The 20340-nt window shown below is 45.6% G+C and overlaps 1 long non-coding RNA gene across 1 annotated transcript in view; it reads right to left on the bottom strand.

Annotated features, from left to right (window-relative positions):
• The window catches only part of LOC122813513, a 118211-nt gene extending 98093 nt beyond the window's left edge, over nucleotides 1–20118 (bottom strand). The window contains exon 1 of the long non-coding RNA XR_006366700.1: nucleotides 20061–20118. This is a non-coding gene — a long non-coding RNA (uncharacterized LOC122813513). The remainder of the gene's footprint in view (nucleotides 1–20060) is intronic.
• Nucleotides 20119–20340: the final 222 nt, after the last annotated feature.

Below are 20340 nucleotides of genomic sequence, written 5' to 3'. Positions count from 1 at the left end.
AGCCTCTAATGGAAACGGCCTAGAGACTGCGGGATAACCACAGGGAGGACTACGTCGTCTAAGTTAAACAGGCCTAGCCCAGGGAATAAGGGCACCAAAAACAGTCACAACAAAAAACCCGCTAATGGGTATACTACACAAATACGGGGGAGGACTAGGTCCTCTAAATAAAATAGGCCTAGACCGTAAACACCAAAAAAGGAAACTGGATACCAAGAAAAGGTCAACAGAACCAGTCACACAACCAGCAGAAGCAAAACACACACACTAGCTATGAAAATAGCTCTTGGAGCTACAATACTGAAAAATAACGAAAAATTGTACTTAGTCACGGCCAAGAGTGAGACCACGTCCGAACTGTATGAGCGGCAAACATGATATGGGGATAGACATGTTGCAGCATGGGATACCTCTTAGCCACGAGCCAATTGAAGACTTCGAGCTAGAATATGGCCGAGTCCGAACCCATGGGTAAGAATGTAGGTGAGATTGGACTACATAACATCCCATGTTACCTCTAATACAAGAGATTTTTAAGAATCACACAGTGGGAAAATCTAGCTTAGCCTGGATTTTCTTAGTTTTTACTAATTGTTTTTTCTGTGTGACCTTGTTACTCATTGTTTTAGTTTCGTTTTGACAGGAAAAAATGGACCAACAGTGTTATTAATGGCAACAATAGCTTTTCCAAGGGTATGTACAACATTCTGACCAAACAGGGAAGCCTTCTCTGTTCTTTTTCCCAGGACTGAAAAGAAAGGCTCCAACATGCCCACTGAGGCAACCCCAACAGCCAGAGAGAGCACGTGGTTAAGCCCCCAGTCTATAGTGGATGCAGGTGCTACACCAGAGGGATCCACGGTGAAAGATGAGCACTCTGATGAACAAGCTATGGCCACAGCAGAGTCACCCACATGCAGCTGAGGCAAACTGCTAGCCTGTTGTGATGGCAAGGCTGTTTGCTTAACTTTTTTCTTTGAGACTGGAAGAAGGACCAATCATGAGACCAGTAGCTTGTTCCATGGTCAAGCTGCAAATGGTCTCTCCTAGGTAAGAGAGCCAAAGTCGCTTTTTTATACAAACACAATAAAAAAAGGCACTTTAAAACACCATTAGCCCCAAAATTTAAAATAAACGCACATTCTCCATAGAAATTTTTTTTTTCAATTACTTCAATCTTTAAACTGACAGGGAAAAGTGTACTCCCATTTAAAAGTACAGTTATGCTCATGACAGTCCGTTAAAACACCAACTCCTAGCTTAAAAATAAATAGTTGCATAAGAACTTACCATAACCTTAGATGTCCTTCCCTTCTATGTTGCAGTATTCATAACAGTAGGGAGTTGCTGCTTGAAGCGCCACCGTCCGGCCAGTATACCAAGTCTTAGTCCAGGAGGGCACATGTGACGTTGGTTAACAGGGCCATAAACCGACATGAGGTATAAAAGTGACGTCTGCACCTACCCTCATCAGAATTGTTTTGCTGCATACAGTAGTGCCCATGAGGTTTGACCAGGAGGGTCCTAAACCAAGACCCTTAGACTTACATGTAGGCCAGTCCCAGGGTAGTAGGATGGCTGTGTAGGTAGAGACCAGTGGGAATGATGGTAATGCGCCCTCAGGAGATACCTAGGATAGTAATCGGGAAAAAGACAGGGGGAGGAGGTTGTGACTGAATACTGCAACATAGAAGAGAAGGACATCTAAGGTTATGGTAAGTTCTTATACAACTATTCTATGCCCTTCTATTCTGATGTTGCAGTATTCATAACAGTAGGGAGAGAGTACCAGAGCTTAAGTATGAACCTGGGAGGAGGAAGGGTTCCTGTGGTCAAGGAGACCATGTAGGACAGTCCTGGCAAATCCTGCTCTAGCATGGGACGCTATGTCCAGCTTGCAGCATTTTGTGTAGGTGTATACAGAGGTCCAAGTAGCTGCTTCTAAAATAGAAGAGGAGTCTATGCCTTTGAAAAAGGCAGTAATATTACCTTGTAACGATTTCCCATGGTGGGAGTAGCACAAGGAAATGGTGAGATCCATGCGGCAATGGATTGCTTAGATGCAGCTTTCCCTAGGGCTCTCGGATGGAAGGAGATAAATAACTGATCTGACTTTATATCTTTGGTTTTATCTAAGTAGAATCAAAGTTGTCGGAGTACATCCAGGGAATGTAGGGTCCTTTCTGGGCATTTTGTGGATGAAGATAGAAAACGGGTAGGTTAATGGATTGATTTAACGAGAGTTCATTAACTACCTTGGGCATGAATGAAGGGTTAGTCCTACGGACAACTCTATCCTTGTGGAAAACAAGGTAGGGGTGTGTGGCCATCAGGGTTTGGGTCTCTGAAACCCTCCTGGTGGAGGTGAGGGCAACTAGGACTGTTTTCAATGTGCAAAGTTTCAAGGAAAGAGAATGAGCTAGTTCAAAGGGGGGCAAGGTTTCTAATACAAAGTTTAGGTCCCACAGTGGAGGGATGGGTTTTCGTGGGGGTTTGATGTGGAGGACTCCCTTTAGAAAGAGACTTCCAGTCTGGATGCCAGGGGTAGTGAAATGGGCAGACAGGCAGAAATGGCAGACAAATGGACTTTGATTGAGGAATACGTTAGCCCTGTTAGCAGTTAACACAAGTAGGATAGGACCCTTGGAATGGAGACAGTGAGGGCGTCCTGGTTATTTCTAAGGCATCAATTGGAGAATCTGAGCCACTTAGCTACATAGTTTCTCCTAGTGCTATGTTTTCTGGCCTCCTGCAGAACATGGAGTACGTCCTTTGGATAAAGGTGTCTGTAACGGATCAGAATTCTATCACCCATAAGGTCAATTTTAGGTTGTTTACCTGTGGGTGTAGCAGGGACCCCTTGTTCTGTGCGAGTAGGTCTAGACGGTGGGGTAACCTGTGATGATTGCCCTTTGCTAGAGAAAATAGGAGGGGAAACCAATGCTGTCTTGGCCAAAATGGGGTCACCAGTAGGATTTTTGGTTTGTCCTTCTGAAGTTTCAGGAGGACTTTCTGGATTAGAGTGAAGGGGGGGGGGCATACAGGTACAACCCCCACCCCCATTGAAAAAGAGAAGGTGTCCACTTTCCAAGCTTGTAGATATGTGTTCCTTGTGCAGAAGTTAGGCATCTGCCTGTTGACTGGGGAGGCAAATAGGTCTGCTTGTAAAATACCCCACCTGTGTATCAAGTCTAGAAAAACCTCTCTCTGAAGCATCCATTCATGAGAAGGGGCTGAAGTTCTGCTGAGTGTGTCTGCCATAAAGTACAATTGTGTACAATTACCATAAATATAGATGTTAGAGTGTAATCACTGCTGCCATCCCTACAAAATGGGTTATCTGGCTCCCAGTAGCCCACAGTCGGCCAGAATACCAAAGTCCTTGGTATGTGACGACTGCCTTTGGTTTAGGCCTGCCGTCAGGTACAAAGGAAGGTAGCAGACATTTCCTCAGTTTTTCTTTGCCTTAACTGTCAGGAGCCCCCCAAAAAAGGTTAGACCAGGAAAAGAAAAATCCAGTCTGTGCCCTAGGAAAAAAAAGGGGATGGAAGGGGGGGAAACCAGAACTGCAACAGTGAATACACTAACATCTACATTTATGGTAAGTGTACACAACTGTACTATGTTCGTGTTTCACTGTTGCAGTCCTTACAAAATGGGTTGATTCTCATAGCCCAGGAGAAAAAAAACAAAAGGGAGGAGGAACACCCACTGTTTAAGGGTTGGTGAGGATGCCCTGCAACACTGCAGTGGCAAAACCAGCCCCGGACGTAGAAAACAAGGGTAAATTGTAATGTTTAGTGAAAGTGTGGACAGAAATCCAGGTAGCTGCTTCCAGGATGTCCCTAGTAGGTACACCTCTTAAAAAAAGCTGCTGAGGTAGAGGCTGCTCTAGTAGAATGGGTCCTAATACTCTGAGGAGGAACCTTGTCATGTAAGTAACAAAAGTAAATACAATGAGCAATCCACTTAGAAATGATCCGTTTAGAAATAGCTTTGCCCTGAGCTCCAGGAGCAAAACTAACCGACAGCTGATCCGACTTTCAAAAAGGTTAAGCCCTGTCCAGGTAAAATCTAAGCTGTCTATACACATCCAGGGAATGCAGTAACCTTTCCCCTTTATTCTGAGGATTAGGAAAGAAGGTAGACAGGTGGATAGACTGGTTAAGAGTCAGGCTAGAAACCACCTTAGGCATAAAGGAGGGATAAGTTCAAAGAGAAACCTGATCCACATGGAAGATAAAAGGATCTACTGCCATTAAGGCCTGCAGCTCAGAAACTCTTCTAGCTGAAGTAATAGCCAAGAGAAGGGCAGTTTTCCAGGAGAGAAACTTCAGGTCTGCTGAGGCAGCTGGTTCAAAAGGAGGCAGAGTAAGTTTCACAAGTACAAACTTAAGATCCCAAGCAGGAATAGGTGCCCTTCTGGGTGGCTTTAAACTGCTAGCTCCCCTGAGGAACTGTTTCATCAAGGGATGAGAGAAAATGGGTTGCTCAAATCAACAATGAGCAGAAATAGCTGAAGCATGAATCTAGATAGAAGAAAAGGAAAGTCCACCATTAAGTAAGCCTGCCAGATAGTCAAGAATAAGAGGAAGAGCAGGTTGAGAAGTCTGCATCCAAATGGAGAATCTTTTCCACTTATCTGCGTAAGAGTTCCTAGTGCTAGGCCTCCTGGCCTCACGAAGGACCTCAACCACTTGGTGGGAAAGGTTTAAATTATGAGCCAAGCTGCCAAATGCAGAGTCCAAAGATCAGGATGCAGAATTTTCCCCCCTCCTGAACCAAGGGATCTGGTATCACGTGAAGATGCCAAGGCTGAGACTGGGAGAGACTGCAAAGTAGTGGATACCAATGTTGTCTGGTTATTTTTTCATCCCTTATCTTTAACAGCACTCTGGGAAGAAGAGGCAGAGGAGGGAATGCACAGATCGAGAGCTGTGTCCAGGGGAAGGACAGAGCAGCCACTTTCCAAGCTTTGCTGTGATGATCCCTGATGCAAAAGGTTGGAAGAAGGTGGTTGGTTGGAGATCAGAAGAGATCCACCTGGGGAGTGCCCCAAAGCTGAATGATTCAATAGAAGATGGTCTTGTTTAATTGTCACTCGTGAAGATCAAGGACCTGCCTGCTCAACTGGTCTGCCAAGGTGGTCAGCCTACCTGGAAAAAACTGAGCTATCAGATGAATGCCCATGGAAGCTGCTATTGCACAGGGGATAAGAGTGAGTCCCACCCGGCTTGTTGATGTACCACAGGAGTGTGGTGTTGTCTGTCCTGACCAGAAGAGTACCAGGAGAGAGAAGATGCTTGAAAGCCATTAAGGCCTGCTGGACTGCCATCAATTCCTTCAGATTTATGTGCAAATGAACCTGTTGAGAGTTCCAATTCCCCTGAATGCATCTGCCTTCTAGATGTGCTCCCTAAGCGTAGTCAGAGGCATCTGTGGTGAGTGTCTGGCTGGCAGGAGGTGGACAGAAAGGCAGGTCTTTGTTCTGTGCACAGGTCGTCACCCACCAAAGCAACTCCGTCTGCAGGCAGGGAATCAGAGGAAGTATCAAGTCTAACTCCTGTGTGTGTTGACCCTCACGGTTTTTGAGGTACCACTGTACTTTCCTCATATGCACTCTGGCATATGGAATCATCAGAATACATGAAGCCATGAATCCCAGGGCTTGCAGGAATTGCCTTGCAGAGAGCTGGGTCATGCTTGCCAAATTTCTGAAGTAATGTGAAAGATCCATTTGTTTCTCTTGAGGGAGGAATACCATCTGGGCGGCCGTGTTCAGGCTCACTCCCAGGAATACAATCCTCCTTGGTGGGTACCAATTTTGACTTCTTTTCATTGATGGTGTAAGCCCAAAGAGGCGAGAAGTTTCTTTACAAAGTCCAAATCCTTTAGAAGTTGCTCTGGAGAGTTTGCCTGAAAAAGACAATCATCCAAGTAAGGATAAATTTGACTGTTTCTTTGCCTACAAAAAGCAATGACTGGAGGCAGGCATTTTGTAAAAACTCTGGGAGCAGTAGATAAGCCAAAGGGCAGTGCAGAGAACTGGAAGTGCCTGTTCCCCACCCTGAAGCGTAAGAACTGCTTGCAGCTTTCCCTTATTGGGATGTGCAGATGAGCTTCTTTGAAATCCAAAGTCACCAGCCAGGAATCCTTAGCCAGCATTGGCAGCAACTGCTGAAGAGTGAGCATTTTTAATTTGGGAATCACCAGAAAAGTGTTTAGAATGGACAAATCCAGAATAGGGTGCCAGGTGCCCCCTTTTTTGGGAACCAGGAAAAGTCTTGAGTAGAAACCCTGGCCTATCTGTAGTGCAGGAAATGTCTCTATTGCTCCCAGGTTCAGCAAAGAAGAAACTTGTTTTTCTGCTTCTGCCCTTTGAAGTGGGGGAATATCTGGGTATCCTTGGTGGACAGGGAAGGTGTGAAAGGAGAACTTGTAGCCTTGGGATACTATTTTGAGCACCCATTTGCCGTCTGTGATGGTGAACCAGATGTGCAGAAATGGCTAACCTTCCCCCCAAAGGAAACCATGGGCCCGCAGAGGAACTCCCCGATTTTGAAGAGGAAGCCTGCCAGTGCTTAGCCTTTTGAGGAGTGGATGTCTGCCCCCTAGAAGACCTGTAATTCCTAGGCCTAGTGCGACCCGGTTTACTAGGGTCAGGAAAAGTCCAATTCTTAGAACGGTAATGCCTACTAAAACGAGGAGGCTGAACTTGCAAAAAATCCCTTACAGTTTGCATAGATTTGGCCTTATCCTCCAACTTTTTCAACACCTCTTCTGCTTTGCTACCAAAACGATTGTACTTGTACAAAGGCACATGCCGTAACTTAGATTTGACAGGTTCAGAAAGGGGCTGTCCCCTGAGCCAAGTAAGTCTTCTAATGACAGAAACAGTGGCTGCTGCCCTGCAAGAACCTTCCAAAGTGTCGAAACCACAATGTAGAGAATGTTTAGTAACAAGAGTGGCAGAATTCAATAAATCTTGCATGTCCTTACTCTCCATCAGGGAAGGAACACCAGCAATTTTAGCCTAAATAGCCTCCAAAGTATGCTGCTGACACTTAAGCACATGAAAAAGACAATTAACAGACGTAATAGCCAGGGTGGAAAAAGTATAAACCTTTTTACCCCATCTAGCCAAAGCCCTAGATTCCCTGTCAGAAGGAACAGGATTTTTAGCAACCGTGGCTTTAACACCCTTAAGGCCCTGAGAAATAATCTCTGGGTCAGCAGTAGGATTCTTGAAAAGGAACTGATGAAAATCAGGAACCCTATAATACCTATCTGGTTTTCTGGGGGCAGGAAGAACAGAATTAGGAGTCAAAGAATGCTCCATTGAAAACATCAACAACTTCCAAAACCGGAGGGATAGCCAAAGGCTTATGCTGTGGCAAATTCAAGAATTCCCTAATCCGTTTCTTAGACTGACAGTAGTCCTGACTTTCCCATTTGAAATGCTCCCTAAGAGTATTCAGAGCATCTCCAAAAGAAAAATCTTATGGAGGGGAGGCAGAAGGGATAGAGTCTTCTGCATCAGAATCCTCAAAACCAGAAAAAAGTTGAGAGTTTCCCTCATCAGCAGAGTTGTTGGAAACTCCAGAGTCTGAGGCAGACAAAACTTCTGGGGACAATTCCTTAGCTCTCTTAGGAGGTGGCTGATAGCCCCTGATAAGGGTCAAGAGATCACAAGCCATTTTAATCATCTGAGATGGAGGCATTTGAGGGGAGGCCAGCACTTGCTTTGGAGTAGATTTTCGGCTGGAAGGCCTGCTAAAAAGCCGAAGGGGCTCATGAGGCCTAGCCACCGTGGTAGTCTGAATCAAGGTAGTCTGTCTGGATCTGGTCTCATGGGGGAGGAAAGAGGCCTCAGAAGCCGGCGTCTGCTTAGCGGCTCCGGATCCATCAGAGGCTGCGACTGGCAGAGGGTCAGAAGATGAAGTGGAAGCCTGTGGTATGGGGGACTCAGAAAAGGTCTCCACAAACACTTGCTGCTGAAAATCCATGGACTGCAAGGGCAAAGAAAGCACCTCACTGACCACCGCTGGGCCAACAACCAACTTAACAGGGACATCGTCGGCTAATTTGACCATAAGCCTGTCGCAGTCCTTATCCTTGCGCTTCTTAGGAACATCTGAAGTCGGGAGACCAAAAGATGCCATATCAACAAACTTAGGCCGAACTCTGAAATGCTTGAACAAGATCCTAGCTGTACGGCATATGGTACGCGGGTTGAAAGAAGCACAGAGAACACAATTAGGGATGTTGCGCTCAAGGCCTCAACAAGTAATACAATAGGAGTGAAAACCACTGTGTGGAATCTGTTTTCCATAGGCAAGACAGTTATTAACTTTCTCTGAAATTCATTAAAGCAAGAAAAGAGGGTCCCCAACAGGGTACTTATCAGAGGATGTCATCAACTAAAAAGTCGGAACACAAAGAAGGTACCCGGCGACCGGGCTCTGCGGCAAGAAAGACTCAGGAAATAGCGTCGGCTGCCTTCCTTTGTACCGGACGTAAGGCCTAAACTGAAGGCAGCCGACGTCATATACCAAGGGCTTTGGAATTCTGGCCGACTGTGGGCTACCGGGAGCTGGATAACCCATTTTGTAAGGGCTGCAAGAGTGAAACACGATCATCATTCTATTCTGAGGGGATATACAGTGGACCCTGAGGGAAGCGGCTAGATTCCAAATCTGGATGGCCAGGCTGCATAGTGGGTAGGACCTGGTCCCACAGGCGAACAAGCAGGGCTCTCATTTCCTTGATGTTGATGTGGTCTTTTATCCTTAGAGAAGACCATTTTCCTTGCACTAAGAGGTGTTATTTTGTTTATAACACTGCACCCCAGCCCAGATCTGCAGCATCTGTGGATAACTGCTGTAGTGGTGCTGGGATCTGAAGGTGGGTCCCCGGGTTGGTCTGCATTGCAGATATGGTTGGTCTGCATTGCAGATATTCACCAGTGGATCTCCTTTTTTAGGCATAGGAGAAGTGGTAGTGGGGAGTCCAAGGGTTGTGAATGTTGGGTCCATAGGTTTTTTTTTAACACCCACTGAATTCTGCGCATGTGGAGTCTTGCAAAAGGCAACATGGGTATAAGGGATGCCATGTGGCCTAACAGTCTCAGGAATTCCTGAGCTGTCAGGGTGGTTTAGGTAAGGATCTGACTGAAGTATAGACAGAGTTCCTGAATCCTTTGGTCTGGCATGAAGGCCTTCATGCAGTCTGTATGGAGACTGCACCCCAGGAAAGTCATAGAACACTAAGGATAATCACAAGGCTTTCTTTAGTTATGTTAGGAACCTGGGTGGGAATTACCAGATATGCTCAGAATTAGTCCAAAATGACAAAAAATACACAGAACCCACAGACATTGCCAACATCCTAGCTGACAGGTTCAGTGCAAACTTCTCCCCCCCTCCCCACCAAAAGGGCAAATATCTATCCCAACAGAGTGCTGCCTCCCTGACATCTCAGATGCTCAGGTAAGAGCCGCCCTCTCCAAAGCAAAAAACACAGCATCAATGGGACCAGACGGTGTCCCGGGCTGCATCCTACATGAACTCCAAGAAGAGCTAAACCCAAACATAAAACTACTGTTCAATCTCAGCCTTACTACAGGATATGTACCCAAAGAGTGGCGTACAGCAACAGTGGTCCCTCTCCACAAAGGTGGTGCCTCAACGGATCCTGGAAACTATCGCCCCATAAGCCTGACTAGCTTGGTCTGCAAAGCTATGGAAAGGATCATCATGGACCTCATAAATAAAGATAATGGGGACCTACAGACACTGGATCCTACCCAGTTTGGCTTTGTTAAGGGCAGATATTGCCTCTTAAACCTGGTCGATTTCTTTGAAACAGTCACCAAGGCCATTGACGAGGGAAGCTGGTCCACACAGCCTACATGGACCTCGCAAAGCCTTCGATAATACCCCACTCGGGCATTATAGATAAGCTCACCAGCTTAAATATAAACCCCTATGTCACTAGATGGGTTGCAAACTGGCTCAAGGACAGAACCCACATGGTTAGAATTGCTGGAGCCATGTCAGACTCCAAACCAGTTACAAGTGGCGTCTCACAAGGCTCAGACCTGGGACCTCTCGTTCGGTATATATTTCTCGGCGGTACAGGCCAACACGGAAGGACTGTGGCTGACCAAGTTCGCAGATGACTGCAAACTGGGCGCCATAATCGACTCCAGCTGACACAAGCATCCTCCAAAAGGGCCTCATAGAAACAGACAACTGGTGCCAGAGCCATGGCCTCAAGCTAAACGCCAAAACGTGTATAGGCATCTAAACGCCAAAAAAGTGTATAGGCATCCCCTTTGGCAAAAACAAAGTGCCCACAAATTACCACATAGGTGGTAATCCATCAAGTACAGAAGAAGTCATTAGGGACATGGGGACCCAAGTTGATAGCAATCTCTCATTTGACAAACACGTGGCCAAAGTGGTTAGAAACACATTTTATATAGCCCACCTAATTATGAAGGGATTCACTTCTAGATCAGGGGAGGTCATCGTGCCTCTACTCATCCCTCATCAGGCCCATAATTGAGTACAATGCCCCTTTTGGAATGTACCTTACTAGACACCTGCAGCAACTGGAAAGACCCCAAAAGTACCTCACCAAGAGGATCAAGGGGCTCAAACAGATGCCATATGCTGCCCGGTTAAAGAAAGTCCAGCTCTACTCAGTGGCATACCGCCTGCTCAGAGGCGATCTGTGCCTGACGTATAAAGCCTTGTCCAACCTGGAATTAATGGACATGCTGCACCTCAGAAAATCCAAATCCCATCAAGCTACGCGCTCGAGAGACTTGAACCTCAGCACTGAAATAAATAGGACATGCTGGAGGGACAGATTCTTAACCCAGAGGCTCCCTTCACTCTGGAATAAAATCCCAGTCCAGGTTAGGCAGAGTCCCTCATTGACTCTCTTCAAGAGGAATCTTGATGAGTGGATGGGAGATCGTAGGTTTACCCCAGGTATCACCTCTGTGTCATTGTTAGACAGAGGCACAGTATACTAACCTCGAAAAAGGGCATAGCAAAATTAATTTAAAATGGGTGGCGAAAGCCAAACACACTCTGGCTAGGCTTATAAATGCCCTAGGGCAGATAGCCTAGTATGAACCTATGTGAGGGAATCAAGTGAGATTTTTCTACGTTTATCATGAACCCCAGAAGAGAGAAGGTGTTCGACACCTGCTGTAGATGGAGTATGAGTTGGTGGTCTTGATGCAGGATAAGTAGATTGTGTAAGTATGAGTATATTTGTATACCCTGGGTCCTGCAATGGGCAATGAAGGGGGCTAGACACTTTGTAAACACTCTTGGGGCAGTGGATAGACCAAAAGGCAATGCAGAGAAAGTACAGTTTTGTACCTACCATAAATGTAGATGTTCGAGTGCTCATACAGCTGCAGTCCTAACAGATGGGTTATCCTGCCGTCAGGCGGGTCCTCGGTCGGCTGAATTCCAACGTCTAGGTCCGGCGTCGGTTGTCGTCGCTTCTTCCCTGATGTCAGTGCGGCAGGGGTATAAAAGAGGCAGCCAACGCCATTTTCTTCAGTTTTTCTTGTCCCAGATGTCAGGTGCCCCCAGAAGGAAGGCAGACGCAATGTTGATAAATCAAAAACAGTAGTTGCAAGCAAATACACCATAAAAAAATACCACAAAAAGGTTATATGAAAAGTGTTTGTCATAAGGCCTGTCCTAAGAGGGGATGGAGAGAGGGAAACCTGGACTGCAGCTGTATGAGCACTCGAAGACCTACATTTATGGTAGGTACAAAACTGTACTATGTTCATCGTGCATACAGCTGCAGTCCTAACAGATGGGTAGAATCCCAAAGCTAAGTAAGGGTGGTAGGCACTAAGTGGAACTAGGAGGGGCTAGGATGCCCTGCAGGACTGCTGTGGCAAATCCCGCTCTAGATTTTGAGTATAGTGGGAGGTGATAGTGCTTGGAGAAAGTGTGCACTGAACTCCAGGTGGCTGCTTCCAAAATGTCCTTGATAGGGACCCCCCTGAGGAAGGCTGCAGAGGTAGCTGTGGCTCTGGTGGAGTGGGATCTGATGCATGCAGGCACAGTTTTTTCATGAAATGAGTAACAAAAGCGTATGCAGTGGGCTATCCATTTTGAAATTGTCTGTTTGGAAATAGCCTTTCCCTGAGCACCTACAGCATTGGACACAGAGTTGCTCAGATTTCCTGAATGGCTTTGTTCTGTCCAAGTAGTAACGAAGTTGTCTGTGAATGTCCAATGAATGTAGTAGTCTTCCCCCTTTGTTTTGTGGATTAGGCTAGAAGGTAGGTAAGTGGATAGTCTGCTTCAAAGCTACACTGGATACTACCTTTGGCATAAAGGTAGGATTGGTTCGTAAGGAAACTCTGTCCTGATGGAAAATGATGAATGGTTGCACAGCCATGAGGGCCTGTAGCTCCGAAACCCTGCGTGCTGAGGTGATAGCCAGAAGAAAGGCTGTTTTCCATGACAAGTACTGTAACTCTGTGGAAGAAGCTGGCTCGAAGGGAGGAAGGGTCAGCTTTTCCAATACATACTTGAGGAACAGGTGGATTTGGTTTTTTGGTGGTTGAGGTATTCCTTGGAAAGGTGGGAGCATCCACCAAGTCATGTAATATCCTCTCTGGATGACAGAGAGGACCCACTGTTCTGTTAGTCTCAGCCAGGAGGGAAGGGAGGGGGTGAGGCGAAGGGATAAGGGTGTTGCTGCATGCAGAAGGGGTGAGTCACAGTAGTGGAGGAGGCCTGGACTGGTCAGGCTGGCTCCGAAAGTGAGTGGTAGAGGATATGGAGGGAGAATTGGGAATAGAAGTCTGTCTCGGATGTCTACATCCCTTTGACTGTTGTGGTAAATGAAAGGATTGCCTTCTTACAAAGGAGGGTTTCTGAGGGTAGTTCCTATGATATCTAGGAATAGGGGACACCAGCAGGAGTTTGAGGTTCTGTAACTCCTTACCCTTCTCTTGGAGGGATTTGAGAAGCTCAGCAGAAGCTTGTCTGAAAAGGGCCTTATTGTCTAAGGGTGCATCCAGAAGTTTTGTTTGAACATCCATGGGGAGAGGTTGTAGCCATACCCAGGATGCCCTTAACCACCAAACCCACATGGCAAGGTATGTACTTGACACCATTTCAAAAGCCTCAACCCTTCTGTCTGAGGTTCAGGATTCCACTATCAAAGTGCAACTAAATTGAATCAAAGCAGTGATCCAGAAGCCGCAGCTTTGGATGCAGCTTCCACAGCATCATAGCTGCACTTAGAGAGTGCCTGGTCACTTGGGATGCTGTGGAGAGAAGTGAATTTAGTTGTGCTCCGATCGTGGAATCCTGAACCTCAGACAGAAGGGGGGAGGCTTTTGAAATGGTGTCAAGTACATACCTTGCCATGTGGGTTTGGTAGGTCACCGCCCTAACGGCCACAGTGGAGGAGTTATATACCTTTTTACCTGTCCTGTCCATAAATTTACTGTCTTTATCAGTTGGATAAAGAGCAGTAAAAGGTAGTTGTCTGGACGTCTTATCCGCAGTAACAGCTGGGTCTGCAGGAGGGTTCTTGTAAAGAAACTAAGTGTCTTGAGGGACCCTGTAAAAGCGATCAGGTTGTTTAGCTACTAGGGCTTGGGAGTCAGGGGACTGTGAAGCAGCTAGGAATGCATCCGGAAAAGCAGGCAGTAAGGGTGGCACAGCTGAGGGAGATGGCTGTTGCATTTTCAAATGATCAAAGTACTTTTTCTTGGATTCTGAAACCTCAGAGGCCTGCCACTTAAAATGTTCCTGCATGAGGGAGATAGTATCCCCAAAGCTGAATTCTTCTCCTCGGGATTCAGGAGAAATAGTCTTCCTCTTCTGGAGTAATGAATTCCTTGGGGGATTCAATTTGTGTTTCATAGGAGAAGGACTCCTCAGAAAATGGGTATTCTTCCTCAGACACATGGATTGGTTGGGGAGTGAGAATAGGGGGAAGTTGCTGAGATTCTAATGCCTGAAAGGTCTTAGACAGAGAAGGATTCCCATTCAGGCATCTGTGGGGGGTTCAGAGTACTTAGATTTCTGTTTCCTTTTCAAGGGGTAGTAGAAGCAATCAGAAGAGAAGCGGATGTCGGCCTAGCATGACTAGGAGGAGCAGGGAGTTCCAAAAATATGAGCCGTAGTTCCCCTCTGCCATCAGACTGATGGATGAATTACCTCAGCAGACGTACCTTCGGTATCCCGCACCCTGGCTTTTATTAAGTTTCCTGGGCCTGCTTGGTAACAGTCTGAATGGACTCTGGGTCTTCAATCGCCTCTAGAGCCTGTTCGGACGCCTGAGGTGCAGCCTGGGATTCGGGCCTAGCTTTTTTTCACCTTCTTCTGAGACGGCTCGTCGGAAGGGCCTAACTCCTCCTTCCATGGCTAACGCCAAGGATCTGAGTCTTTGGTTCTCAAGATAAAGACTCAAAGCCGCTAATCAGTTATGTAGGGTCTTGGGGATGAACGACTTATAAACTGAACAGGATGTATGGTCGTGGGCCCCGCCCAGGCAAAAAACACACTTACTGTGAATGTCCTTCTGAGGAATTTGTCTCCCACAAGCATGCTTCCCTTTCCTAGCTGACATGCAAGTCTAAACAGTAAGCAAAATAAGTAAGAAAACCCCACTGGGCACTTAACTGTAATGGTCAAAAATGGTCATCTAGTCTTTAACTGTCTGGAATACAGTCTGAAGAAAGGCAATGCAGAAATAGAAAGTACAGTTGTGTACACTTACCATAAATGTAGATGTTCGAGTGTATTCACTGTTGCAGTCATTACATTTGGGTTATCCTGCTGGCAGGCTACCCCCAGTCGGCCTGAATTCCAAAGTCTTGGTCCAGCGTCGGTTTCTGTTGCCTCTTCCCTGATGTTAGTGCGCCAGGGGTATAAAAGATGCAGCCGATGCCATTTTCTTCAGTTTTTCTTGCCCTAGATGTCAGGTGCCTCCAAAAGGGTAGGCTAAAAATATGCCAATAAAACATGCATGTACCAAAATATATAATACCTTCATCTACAAGCAAATACACTACATAGGTTGTATAGATTAGAGAAGTGCAGATAAGTTGCAGCAAAGATATGGGGGATGGCAGGTGGGTAACCTGGACTGCAACAGTGAATACACTCAAACATCTACATTTATGGTAAGGGTACACAGCTGTACTATGTTCTTCGTGTTTCACTGTTGCAGTCATTACACTTGGTTTGAATCCCAAAGCTATGGTTGGGAGGCTGGAGCTAAATAGCATTAGGAGCGGCTATGAGGCCCTGCAGAACTGCACTGGCAAAGCCTGCCCTGGATTTAGAGTAGAGTGGTAAATGATAGTGCAAAAGATGTGCACTGAACTCCAGGTAGCAGCCTCTAAAATGTCTTTGGTTGGTACCCCCCTGAGGAAGTATGCTGAAGTGGCTGCTGCTCTGGTTGAATGTGGCCTAATGCCCTTAGGCACTGGCTTGCTATGTTGTGAATAGCAGAAACGAATGCAGTGGCCTATCCACTTTGAAATAGTCTGCTTTGAGATGGCCTTTCCTTGTGATCCTGCAGCATATGTCACTAGTAGTTGCTCTGTCTTTCTGAAAGCTTTGGTTCTGTCCAAGTAGAAGCATAGCTGTCTGTGTATGTCCAAAGAATGCAGAATTCTTTCCCCCTTATTCTGTGGGTTTGGATAAAAAAGTAGGCAGATGAATAGTTTGGTTAAGGGCCACACTGGACACTACCTTAGGCATAAATGTTGGGTTTGTCCTCAGAGAAACCTTGTCTGGATAAAAGGTTCCACAGCCATGAGTGCCTGTAGCTCTGAGACTCGTCTTGCAGAGGTTGCTAGGAGTAGAGCTGTTTTCCAAGATAAAAACTTTATATCAGCTGTAGCGGCTGGCTCAAAAGGAGGCATGGTGAGTTTTTCCAAAAGATAATTGAGGTCCCATGCTGGTACTGATGATCTCCTTGGAGGCCTTAAGTTTTTGGCTCCTCTGAGGTACTGCCTTAACAAGGGATGAGAAAAGATTGGTGGCTCTGTATTGTAATGAGCTGAAATGGCAGAGGCATGAATTTTAATTGATGAAAAGGATATGCCTTTGTCCAGCATCTCAGTTAAGTATTGCAGAATCTGAGGAATATTTGGTACAGCTGTGTCAATTCCTTGTGCCTGGTTCCAAGCACAGAATCTCTTCCATTTTCCAGAGTAAGATTTTCTGGTACTAGGCCTGTAGTACCTGTCCGGCTTAACTGGAGCTGGAGGTAAGGAGTCAGGGGTCAGACTGGACTCTGAAAATACATCATCAACAATGTCTAACACAGGTGGAATAGCTAGGGGCCTGTGTTGTGGTAGTCAAAGGAAGTCTCTGAGCCTTTTCTTAGATTCTGAAAAATCTTGGCTCTTCCAGTGGAAATGCTCCATCATGGTATGCAAGGTTTCCCCAAAAGAGTAATTCTTAGGAGGAGAGGCTGAAGGGATAGATTCTTCAGCATCAGAATCCTCATAGGGAGGAAGAGAGTATTCCTGATCAGAAGAGGAATCAGATGAAATGGAAATCTGATCTGAAGATTCATATTCGGTCTCTTGCCTAGGCCTTTTATCAGGGGGGGATGGGAACCCCTGAACAAAGTAATTAAGTCTTCAGCCATTTTGAGCATGGAGGCCGGTCCATGAGGCTGTTGTACTTGTTTCTTTGTCTTTAAGGGTACTTTAGTCTTTGCCTTTGAAGCTGAAGTCGTTTTAATGTATAACTGAGTTGGTCTGAAAACACCCTCAGAAGCAGATGCCTGCTCAGCGGCTCCGGACCCATCTGAGGGAATAGCCTCCGAAGGTCCAATACCTTGAGCCTCCAGTGGCCTAGGCGACTCCACGTGGGAGTCGGTAGTGGCCTGCGGGTCTAAAGTAGCGGGCGTCAGGGGCTGCGAAGGCGCCTCACTGAGAACCGGCGACTGGCTTAGAAGCCTTGTTGTCGCTTTTGGACCTCGGATGCCTGTCCTTTTCTTTTTCTTTGCGTTTCTTGTGAATTCCGGTAGTCGGATAGCTGTCCGACGACATCATATAATTAAATCTTCTGCCAAAATAGTGTAATGCAAAATTGTACCGATGCTTAATAGTGCATTGGCTAAATCTAGCACAAAACCGACAACTAGCAATGTCGTGGTCAGGGCCTAGGCAAGGATTACAGTAAGAATGAAAGTCCTTATGAGGTATTTGCTTCCCACAAGAAATACAATTAACTTTTGCTGACATCTGTCTGGAGCAAGAAAACAGTTTCCTCAATGGGGTAATTAGCTTTTAATGAAGACTTCGGATCTGAAATTCGAACACGAAAATCTCAGGAGTCGGCCGACCGGCACTTGTGAACTGCTTATACTTCGGGCACCGCGTGGCAAGAAAGACTGGAGAAAATGGCGTTGGCTGCATTTTATACCCCTGACGCACTGACGTCAGGGAAGAGGCGACAGCAACCGACGCCGGATCTAGACTTTGGAATTCAGGCCGACTGAGGGTATCCTGCCAGCAGGATAATCCAACTGTAATGACTGCAACAGTGAAACACAAAGAACATCTGGCAAACGGGCTTCTGATGATCACTGCGGCAGAAAAATTCTGATGAGGGTACATGCAGATGTCACTTATACACAACGTCGGTTTATGGCCCTGGTAACAGACGTCACATGTACCCTCCTGGACCAATACTTTGGTATACTGGCCAGACGGTGGCACTGCAAGCAGCAACTCCCTACTGTCATGAATACTGAAACATCAGAATAGGAGGACATCTTTCTTAAACAGAAGAGTACAGTAATTTATTTTTTATTTATTTATTTATTTTTTTAATATGGAAGGTTCTTGCCCCCATCCCTGCAAAGGAAACTTATTTGCACATCACAGGAAAAGCACACGCTGACTGTTTAGCCTTAATAGACCAAAGCCTTGACAGGCTTGGTATCCCAACCTTGTCTTTTTAGTCAGCTCAGCTCAAGTTAACTGACAGTTTGGGCGTGTAGAAGGTGTTCTATAGCACTGGAAGCTGGCTGAATATAACCCCATATAGTTAGGGCTAACACAGCAATGATTAATATGATGAACATCACTGATTAATCCACTTAACAGTACAGAAACCACTTTAAAAGCTGTACAAACTGTAAAATTAACCCAGTTAAAAACTAACTTAAAATTCAGAGAAAACACAGTAAAATGCAGAAAAATGACAGAACCCATTCAAACCAGATAGGCACATCAGAAAATCCACCTGAAAAACAGAGAACAGTGAAATGTCTGATTACCAGTTGCTAAATGCTCTCCCATAACTGCAGGCACACTCAGTTGTAGCTACACTAGGGGAAGATTTGTCCCTCTCCATATGCACTTAACTTTCACCACTAAGGGGAAAGGATGGGCTGACTGGACTTCAAAGGCAGGAATGAATGGGCCATAAGGCTCTCACCTAGGCCAGGAATCCCCAACTCCTGCTCCTGCAGAATGAATGGACTGAACAGGTGCAGGTAGAGATACCCTACAGGGAATACAATTTATGGAGAGGGCATTCAGGACATAAAATACACTGCACAAGGCAGTGGTACAGTAGAAGGCCTCAGTAAAGTTTCAAAGCTGCGGAGAGAACAAGGAACAGGACAAAGTTATGGGAGGAGAAGCTCTCAGCGGTTAGCTGCACTGCCTGGACAGGAAAAGGACAAAGTTATGGGAGGAGAAGCTCTCGGCGGTTAGCTGTACTGCCTGGACAGGTAAAGGACAAGGTTATGGGAGGAGAAGCTCTCGGCGGTTAGCTGTACTGCCTGGACAGGTAAAGGACAAGGTTATGGGAGGAGAAGCTCTCGGCGGTTAGCTGTACTGCCTGGACAGGTAAAGGACAAGGTTATGGGAGGAGAAGCTCTCTGCGGTTAGCTGTACTGCCTGGACAGGTAAAGGACAAGGTTATGGGAGGAGAAGCTCTCGGCGGTTAGCTGCACTGCCTGGACAGTCTTGAAAAAGACCACAGAACTCCCACTGCCATCTTCATATGTTCTCATTCAGGTATCTACACTGCTGTATGCAAACTCATTTCACCTATCACCACTTCTCTATACTTGGCCTAAGGTTCGAGTTCTCAAGTCAGTCATGAGATGAGTCGATCCCCAATTCTCCCCTCCAAAAGAACACAGTTGTGTGCGTCTAACCACACCATCTGACAATCAACGTCTATTCATAAGAGTTGTGTGCAATACTAGTCATGTTAGAAGGAAACCATATTCTGTGACAACAGGGTAACCATTCCTATGGACTTTAATGTGCATTTGCATATCCTTCCTGTGTTCTGAGTGAGTTTGTTGGGTGCTCCTGTCTCCTCCCACATCCCAAACATGGACAATAAATAAATAGTGTCCGAAATATAAGTGTGTATTCATCTTGCCAGGGGCTAGCACCTTCTCTGGGATTCGTTTCTTTCTGCTTTGTGCTACCCAAGGAAACGATAGGCCGTCTCCCCTGTAACCTTGATTTGAACTAATTAGGTAACTAAAGAATGAACGAATTAACTAATGCAACTAACCTACACCACAGATAGTACAGTGTGAAAATACAAATGCATGTTACAAAGTCAGTAGAACCAATCAGGAAACATATGAGATAAGGCATAATGTTTTTTAACCAGACACGTCAGTGTCCACAGGAAAGACCCTCCATAAGAGTATGACGCTGTAGAAACAAAGAATGAGAGGGATATCTGAAAAAATAACATTTATCTACAATCTGTGCCTTTAATTAGTTAAGGAAAACTCCAAAATAAGGCAATCATAACATGTAGCTCAGGAATCCCAGAACATTGATTCTTTGTAAAGCAACATAATAGCAAAATCCAGTTTGTCAACATTCAGCAGCCAGAAGGCTGCCCACATTTAGTTTAAAGATTTTTAAACTGTGATATGGAACAAAGACCAGGCTAGGACATACAATTTAAGGTGCTTGGCACAGCAGGACTCATCAACTTGCTTCTGAAACAGACTTTAATAGAGTAAATTAAAAAAAGCCTACTCACCTTATGATCACAACCAGATACAACAAGACAAATAGTACAGAAACCAGGGTACCATAATCTATAAAGAAAAAATACGATAATTGGTTATTTAATACAGGTTTTATACATTATATATATATATATATATATATATATATATATAGAGAGAGAGAGAGAGATCTATTGTATAAAGACATATATAGATTATATATAAATATGGATAGATATATAGTGACACCCCATCCCCATGTGCAAAATGGGAAAAAATGGTTGAGGATGGATTAGAGTGAGCTGGCAGCTG

Source organism: Protopterus annectens, chromosome 1.part1, assembly GCF_019279795.1.
Source record: "Protopterus annectens isolate FY-2018-M chromosome 1.part1, PAN1.0, whole genome shotgun sequence".
Taxonomy (NCBI): domain Eukaryota; kingdom Metazoa; phylum Chordata; order Ceratodontiformes; family Protopteridae; genus Protopterus; species Protopterus annectens.
This window is presented reverse-complemented; position numbering and strand designations above follow the sequence as displayed.